The following is a 9,523-nucleotide window of genomic DNA, read 5'->3' on the forward strand; positions in this document are numbered from 1 at the left end:
AACACATGAACAGTACCCTCAAGGAGACATTAGCTAAATTCCACCAGGAGACCTCCCTAGGGTGGGTGGACCTCCTACCACTAGCCGTCCTTCGGGCGCATTGCACCCCTGGCAAATCTGGATTCTCTCCCTTCGAAATTATGTTTGGGAGGCCCTGTCCCCTGCTAACCAGCCTCCCTGGTGACATTCGCCAGCTGGCGTTCTCCAGCCTCCAAAACCAGATGGCCACGCTAGGCAAGGTCCTCACAGATGTACGTGCTTACATTCTGGAAAGGGTCCCCATTTCTCTCGAGGCCCCGGTACACCCCTTTACCCCAGGAGATCAAGTCTGGGTCAAAGATTGGAAGTGCAAGCCCCTCTGACCCTGGTGGACAGGCCCTCACACTGTTGTACTTGTTACTCCCACCGCTCTTAAAGTTTCAGGCATCGCTCCATGGATCCACCACACTCGAATTAAAAGTGCCCAGCCGGAGGACAATGCCTGGATCGCCCAACCTGACCCAGCCTGTCCACTCCGTCTGACCCTCAAGAAACAGCCTGGATGAGCCTCGCCATCGTCTGCCTGACCTCCGTCTTCGCTGTTATTGAACTCCTATTGTTTCTAGCCTTTGCTGGTCTCATTGCATCCTCCCCACCGAGCTGGTCACCACTGGAAAAGGGACTGTTAAGGTTCTACTTCCTGTTCTGGGCTGCTTGCCTCCTCTCCCTAACCTGTCTTAGGCAGCAACCATGATTTGGCTTTTGCTCATACTATTTCTTCCCCGGGAAGGAGTCACGACCTCCCCTTCCTGTCTGTCCCTCAGCCTGCTGGGGAAAATTCGCTGGCCACCCAACCTTCTTGTACTTACATTTCATAGAGACCTCCATCACCCATCGAGCCACAGCCTGGATCCTCGCCCTGCGGGGTTATCATCCTCTTAGCTAATATGATGATCTCTAAATTGTTAACATTTCCGATCATGAACAGGGGGTACATGATGGAGAAACTGACCTAAAATGGTTCCCTGTCACGTGGAACTGAGCTAAAATGGTGGCCCTAGCAAAGAGAGAAGTCCCCAGCCTAAGCCCCAGCCCACTTCCGCATAGCCCCCTCCAAGCCACACCCCGAGCCAATCACCAGACGACACCTACCCCTTCCCCAACTCAAGGAAGTCCCCAACCCATAAAAACCTGCTCAAAACCTTGCTAGGTGATCAGTATTTGGGAAAGATCCCGCTGAGCCTGCCGGTGTAATAAAGCTGACCTTCCTAACTCTCTGAGTACCGCTTGCGTTCTTTCCGCTCCTGGTATCCCTAACAGAACTAGAAGCTTGGCAATGGTTTGCTCTGGAGCTCAGGAAAACAGACATAACCTTAATCAGAGAAGGCTGCTTGGAGCAGGTGATAGTATAAAGGAGGTTTAAGGGAATGGTTTGATAATCTGACTTTCATATCAGGTAGAGGAAATGGCCTTGTCTAGAACTTAAAGGAAAGCTTGGAAAATAGGAACGGGAAGGCCTCAGACACTGTTCTTAGTCAGGAAGGATACTGGAAATGAAACAGAACCTCGGGCCAGTTCTTTGGCTCTTGCTTAAATTATATTCCTCAGTAAATGCCCCAAAGTCTGCTCCCTCTCTGAGTATGATACAGGCCAAATGAAAGCGCTTCTCACTACAGAAACTAAGTTTTCTTTCTTTAGTGTTTTAACTCCCTTAGTTTCTTAATCATAAATAATATTGTTTTTAACCTGTGTCATTGAAATCTCTTACCCCTGCTTTAGATAATTACCCTAAAACTTGTGATTCATACTTGTTGATTTTAATCATTAAAGGCTAATGTTCTCTCCTATCCATTTCTGGCCCAGCTCCTGGACAATTAACAACACCTGAATGACTGGTTGAATGGCCACAGGCTCTATAGAGCTAATGGATTTATTAATTAAAATCTATTTTTCCTCATTCAGGGGCTTTGGGGATGTGGAGGATGCCCCAGCAAGGTTGTCAGTTGCAACCAAAGAAGCCAACGCACTCTTCCAAGCAGATCTCGAGACCACTTCCTGTCATCTGAGATCAGATAGGGTGAGAGTTCCTTGAATCCCCCAATAGGTAGGGATAGTTCTATGCCCCTGCCCAGCAGGAAGCAGATACAGAAGAAAAGACCTCCTGTCCCTCAACTTCCCATAGAGATTTTATGTGGATCATGTCTCTCAAAAGGAACACAAGGCAGGCAGTTAGAGATCGGCATCAGATCTCTGCATTCCTGCCTAACCCACAGAATGCTGCGGCCCAAAAGACCTCCCCTCGCACTCAAAACTTCCCCTTTTCATTATAATTATCTACCCCTATGAGGAACAAGTGGGTACAAAATACCCAACTTGATTAAACCGGCCACTCACACCTGTGCAGTAAAGGCCACAAAGACCTTCATTTCACCTGGGCCTCATTGTACCATCATTACAATATAATACATATGCCTGGAAGTTCATTAATATCATTATAACAGACTGAATTCTGGGAAGGAACATGTGCAGTCTAACAAGATAATAGCCTCTTGTCAATCACAGGCGTCAATCAAGTGGTCCAACGCCCAGAAAGGAACAGCCCATTCTAGAGAAAAAAGGATTAAAAACTCCAAGTCCTCACTAGTCTGGGCCCTTTTAGCCTCTTGAGCAGGGGTATCCAAACTTTTTTCAACGTTTTTCACCAAGGGCCATATGCGGTACAATACACAAACAGCCGGGCCACTCACTCGAGGTGAAGTACGTATTGCCTCACCTGGTTTATTTAAGTAAACTAAATATATTTTTGGAATTTGCTGCAGGCCAATAAAAAATGGATCGCGGGCCGCAGTTGGCCCACGGGCCGCAGTTTGGACACCCCTGCTCTTGAGCCTTGCTTTTGCTCGGGGCCCGCTCCAAACCCTTTGGAGTGTACTTTCTCTTTTAATAATGGGCCGTTGAGCCATTCTCTGCTGCTCGGGTCTACTTCTATTTCTTTGGAGTGTACTATCTCTTCTAATAAACTACTCTTTCACCACTTTATTTCTGTGTCTCGTTCAATTCTTTGCTCGAGATTCCAAGAACCTGGACACTGCGTCGCGAACAGCCACTCTCCGGTAATAAGTATGTCTTTGCTCTTTCCATTTTTCTGCCTGTCAAAACCAGCTGTTAGAAATGTAACTGAGCTAAGTTAATTCCAACAAAAGTGTGAAGGGTTGGGAAGGCTGAATATTTTACCTCTTCAGAGAGATTTGCATTTTGATAAAACAAGCAACTTCTTAAAAATGGGGATTCAGGCAGGAGGGGAGTTACGCAGAAGTGTTCTGGAGGGCAAAGAAGTTTTCTCCATCCCCTGAAATCATACCAATATTGCTGCTTCTGATTCATCATCTGTACTGTAGGAATAGAACCATGGTTTCCTAGAGTTGTTCTGAAGATTAAATATGATAATTAATACATAAAGTATTGTGGGGACAGAGCCAGGAGAGCAGTTTCCAGGCTCTCAACCTCACATGGAAAGGTGCTGGCTCAGGTAGTAGATGGCCATCAGCTGTGACTAGTTGGCCATCACTGTAACCAGTTAGCCATTAGCCACTAATATAACTGCCGTGGCTACACTAAGGGGTTGGTTGGGTGACAGAAAAGCAGACAGCAGATTGCGGATCGTGTGGCTCCTGCTTCCTGTGTCTCCAAACCAGCCGCCAGCGAGAATATAGTGGTATGACTCCCCTATCTATGGCTCCATTGGTGTTCCTTTTTGGCCTCACCATATCCTGTGTTCTTGTGTGGGGAGCGGGAGCTGAGACCCCGCATGACACATGGCATAGTGAGCAGGGTGTGGTGTCAGCCAAAACTCTCTGAAGGATGGTGGAGCAATTTGTGCATATGAAAACTCAGTCTTGGGAAGCCCGTGAGGAGCGGCGCCAGGAGTAGGAAGCACAGTCTGCCTGGGAGAAACGTGAACCACACCCCCAACCCCCCGTGAATTGGTGGTCCTCTCAAGCCTCCAGATGGCACACCACCCTCTTGGCCATAGAAGGCATCACCTTTCTTTTGGTAATCTGCTGCTGCTGTTGGCTCTGAGGGTTGCAGACATCTTACACCGAGGCCTCCACCCAATTAGATACCTGGCACAGCGAGCAGGATTCTGGTCAGGTAGGAATGGTGTCTGACTCTGGGAAGGAAGACATGTGGCCCCCACACAGTGTGTGGTGCCCGGTGGCCACTGTTCTCAGGAGTTGGACCCCTGAGGAGGGATGGAAGGACATGGATGGCTCTCCGGCCAGTGTGGAGAGGGCCCTGCAGGTTATGGCTGAGCGGGTGCTGGAGGAGGTGAAGGATACAGCCAGCCATGTGGGCTGGATGTTCCTCACCGCCTTGTGTCGTAACATGTAACACGGAAGACGCACTTGATGAAATAGCCCAGGTGTGGGACCAGGTGTCCCGGTGGGAAGTGCTGGAAGCTCAGGACTGCCTGTTAGAAGAGGGGCCCCACAGTGGAGACTATGAGGCAGAGGCGGACGACGTGAGTGGAGACAATGTAGCTCCCAACCCCCACACCCGGCCCATCCTGAAGCAAAAGGTAAAATGTGAGCAACCTTTGGGCCCCAGGGGAGCTATGACTGAGTTCACAACCTACACCCCTTACACTCCCACTGAGTTACAGGAGCTGGGGAGGCGGTACCGACAGTGCCCTGGAGAGCCAGTCTCAGCTTGGCTACTATGTTTATAGGATGAGGGGGCAGACAGCATTCTCTGCTCCCCAGGTGAAATGGAAAAGCTAGACTCCGTGACAGTGCATCCGTCCCTGCGACAAAGGTTACAGAACTGCCATAGGTTGGCCCACGACCATGGCAACCACTCTCTAATGGAGTGGCTCACTGCTGCAGTACACACAGTATGGGGACAGGCTGGCGAGCTGCCAGACACTGTGAATAAATGGCAATCGTATACAGAACTTACACAAATCATCCGTGAAATGGGTATGAGACATGCTATTGAAGGAGGAATATTTTTCTGTGAGTACCCCAAATGAGGTAAAAGATGTTGGATCTGCTAGCAGTTTCTGGGTGTAGGCCAGGATCATGTCTCGTGAAGCCGAAAAATGGACACACAGACCAGGGAGAGGCAAAAAGTTGTAAAGTAAGACAGTTTATTAGCGGCCGGAGAAGAGGTTGCAGCTCCCGAGCAGGAGGGGGTCCTGAATGGGGGTGCCCGGTGACTGAGGCAAAATCTCTTACTTTTATATCTTCCCTTGCTTGTTTGAGGAAGGAGGCTGGAGCCTTCTAATGCAATTCATCTATTAGGTCTGTCCTGTTTGCCCATCCTGAAGGGATTAAGGAACCAACCCATTCCTATATATCAGATCTGCTCCTTTGTCCGGCCAGAAGGCATTTGAGATTATCTATTAACCTCAAGGTGTATTCTCATGTCTCTGTCCTGGAGTGAAGGAGAAATTCCAGGGCCTGGAGTTTCAGGATACAGCTGTTTTTTGTTTATTCCACCAGGCCTGCCCCCCCCCCCCCCCCCGTCTTCCTAGCAACCATACTAACTAACCTGTCTCACTATGTTCAACCCTAATATGCAGGGGCTGGATGACAAGCGTTTTACACCCAGCATGAGAGATTTGGTTTTGGAAACTGTCCCTGCAAGTGCTTTTGGATCCTTGGTTGTCATTCTTATGCCCTATGTGGGGTGGCGGATCCATGAAGTTACCACCACCATGGTCACCCTGGGGAATGTTGAAAGCCATTGGCAAGGGAAATTAAGACAGGAGGCCTGAGAAGTCAGGACCTGGAAGCCCAAATCAAAAGTAACGGGGCGAGGTCATGGATCTCAGAGAGTAACACGCACACAGATGTGGTGTGATCTTGTGGCAGCAGGGGTTGATCAGGAAAAAAATAGACTGACAACCCAATGCACTCCTTTTTTTTTAACTTTTATTTTATTTTATGGGGGAATATTGGGGAACAGTGAGTTTCTCCAGGGCCCATCAGCTCCAAGTCATTTTACTTCAATTTAGTTGTGGGGGGGCGCAGCTCTGTTCTAAGTCCAGTCACCATTTTCAATGTTAGTTGCAGTGGGCACAGCCCACCACACCATGTGGGAATTGAACCAGCAACCTTGTTGTTGAGCACTTGGGCTCTAACCAACTGAACCATCAGTCTGCCCCTCCGGCAGCTCAGCGGCAGCTTCAATCTAGTTGTGGAAGGTGCAGCTCAATGGCCCACGTGGGAATCGAACCAGCAACCCTGTTGTTCAGAGCTCATGCTCTAACCAACTGTGCCATCTGGCCACCCCAACCGAATGTGCTCTAATTGGAACTTTGGAAACAACTACGTCCAGAACAGCAATTCCGGTGAAGCCTAAAGGAGAAGTCCGGGAAAACACGACCTATGTCCTTCTAGGACTTCATGTGGCCTCTTGAGGCTGACTCCTTTCAGCTTGATTGGGTGGGGGGGGCAAAGTATCTGGTCAGAGGGAACAAGCAGGGATCAGAGACCCCACATGACAAGTATTTTGCACAGTGCTGGGCATATAATAACAACTCAACAAATGTTAGAAGTTTATCTTGATTATACTGCCTACTCGTAGTGACAGCCCTAAAGAAAACACATACCTGTATTCTTACGTAGGGTGCTTCCAGCCCTGTAATTATGGTATGTAGGTTGCACTAGCATTTGTACAGTGAGCTAGAGAAGGTACAAAGAGGGAGCCTCCAATTATCTTGGTGGCAGGGTCTTCTACATAAGGGAATCCTAAACAGATGACCTGTTTTCGGTGGGAAAAGGTGAAGAAGATGCCATCAAAATGTACAGTCAAGAACATCTTGAAAGTGTGTGTAGGGAGACAGTATAACATATTGGTTAAGGACTTGGGACTCTAGAGTCTGACAGATCAGGGTTTGAATCTTAGCTCTGCCACTATTTTGCTTTGCGACCCTTAGGATGTCACTGTGAAAATAAATGACCAACCAAGTAAGAACAAGTAAAGGCTATTTATTCTGCACTTGCTATAAGAGAGTCAGCCACTGTTACTTAGGCTTAGGTAGAGTCTCAAACGCAGGCAGAGGAGTGGAGAAGTTTTACAGTGGAAAAAAGGAAAGGCTTCAGGTATGCCCTGATTGGAGGCTGTTAGCATGCGGACACTGCAGGTAGGTATAGGAGAGCAAAATTTGCCACCTCAAAATGTGTCTCTTTGACATAAGTATTAATTTAGACCGGCTATTTTTAAGAAACAAGACTCCAGAGGAAGATTTTTCTTGTTACTTCCCCTTTAACTGGTAAAAAAGATTTAAGATAAAGAGCCTGTTCTCAGAATAGAGCTATCACCAGAAATATCTACAAAGAGTATGAACTAAATGATGTGGGAAAGACTAGGCAGGGCCTAGATATCAGAGTCCACTATCTCTGCATGGTGAGTGAACAGTTGTTTACCAAACATTTGGTTTTCTATTTCCATGTGAAGTGACTTCCTCCTTTTTTTTTTTTTTTTTAAGGACGGCACAGCTCACAGTGGCCCATGTGGGGACTGAACTGGCAACCTTGGTGTTATCAGCACCATGCTCTAATCAACTGAGCTAATCAGCCACCCAGCCTTCCTCCCTTTTGAAGTCCCAAACCACTACCCTCTTCTCCTTACCTCAAGATGGCATATAAGCCTCAACTGCCCAATTTGTGCTTGGGCCCCCATTTTCTCATGCAACCCCATACCTCCAAAATTTAACTAGATTGTCTCCTGTCAATCTGTGATATGTCAATTTAATTCTTAGACCAGTCAGAAGAACCTAGAAGGGTAGAGTAAAATTTCTTTTCCCCTGATACAACCTAACTAAAAGCAGGATATCCTACGCGACTGGTTAGAGGTGCATATTTGGCTTTCTCTGAGTGGTCTTAAGTTGGAAGTAGGGACAAACTTAGGAAATCTGTCAGCTATTAATCAAGTCCTGGCCATTTTGTGCTGATTGTTATAGGGAGTATTATTTGGCTTCCTGGATTGTTACTAGAGACAGTAGTCTGACTTCCTACAAGGCTGACTTGTAGCACACTGACTGCCTGGGCTGGTGATACACAAAGAGGTTGGTTTCCTGGGCATTTGCTGCAGATTGTAGGTTATACTTCTATTTTTATATATGGTCTGGCCATTGTCCGTTGGCATATTCAGACTGTCATCACATAACTTCTCTGAGTCTCAGTTTCCTCAATTTAAATGGACTATTAAGACTGATTTGGGGGATTAAATGAGATTTATATGTAAACTGTTTAGCACAGAATCTGGAACATATGTGCTGGATATATGTTAACCATTGTCTTATTGGCTTGATAACTAAATCTGGAAATAAGAGAATTTAGTAGAATGGTGCTCCTCAGTATGAAGTTAGCAGGAAGAAAAAAGAAAACTTAGTATACCCTACAAAAAATATTAAACACATAAGCCACAACAATAGGAAGAGTTAACACATATTAACACTTACTATGAGCCAGACACTAAATAGGTTAAATGCATTGACTTGTTTAATCATCATAACCACTCTATGAGGTGGGTCCTAATAACATTCTCATCTCCATCTGACAGAGGATACTTTGATACAGAGATTAAGTAACTTGCAGTTTGGGGGCTAGGCAGTTTGGCAATAATGCTATGATCTTAACAATTTCCAATCCTCACAAGAGATTTGCATGCCGAAATTAAAAACAGCTTTAGGAAAGAATTGTATATCTCAAGTATTTCTCCATAGACTAAATGAAGGGTTAGATGAGGATGTTTAGGGTATTTAGGACATTCTTAGCTTTTGAGGGTGATATCAACGGAGGACTTCTCACATATGCCCCCATTCACCTGTTTACATCTGACTCTGATCTCATTTGGAAGATACTTCTTCAGAGAAGCTTTCGCTGATCTTCCAGAGTATGTTACAACCACCTCTATACTTATAATTGATAAGTTATGCAATTACTTATTTAATATCTATCTCCCACACTAGACAGAATGAATGTGTGGGTCTGTTTCACATACCATTGTATCTCTATTCCCTAGCACAAGGGTCAGCATCTGTGGCCTGTGAGCCAAACTGAGCCCAAAGTCTGATTTTGCGAATAATTTTGTATTGGCTCACAGCCACACCAACTCATTTACATATTGCCTATGACTGTTTTCACACTACGATGGCAGAGTTGAGTGCTTGCAACAGAGATCACGTGGCCTGCAAAGCCTAAAGAATATTTACTATGTGGCCCTCTACAGCAAAAGTTTGCCAACCTCTGGCTAGCTCACAATTACTCAACAGTTATTTGTGCAATGAGTGAATATGCATGTTATTTATTTATTTAACAAACACTTCATAGCACTTACTAAAGTCAGGCACTATTCCAAGTGCTTTACAAATACTAACTTATCTATTTCTCATAACAACCCAGTAAGACAGGTGGTATTATTATTCCCATTTTATGGAACAAGAAACTGGAAATCAGAGGTTCAGTATTTTTGCCAAAATTTACATAGGTTGTAGGTAGCATGGTTAGGACTCAAAAGTTCAGGCTGCAGAATC

The sequence above is a fragment of the Rhinolophus sinicus genome, chromosome 18, assembly GCF_057876585.1.
Source record: "Rhinolophus sinicus isolate RSI-liver-muscle chromosome 18, RSI-T2T, whole genome shotgun sequence".
In the NCBI taxonomy this organism is placed as follows: Eukaryota; Metazoa; Chordata; class Mammalia; order Chiroptera; family Rhinolophidae; genus Rhinolophus; species Rhinolophus sinicus.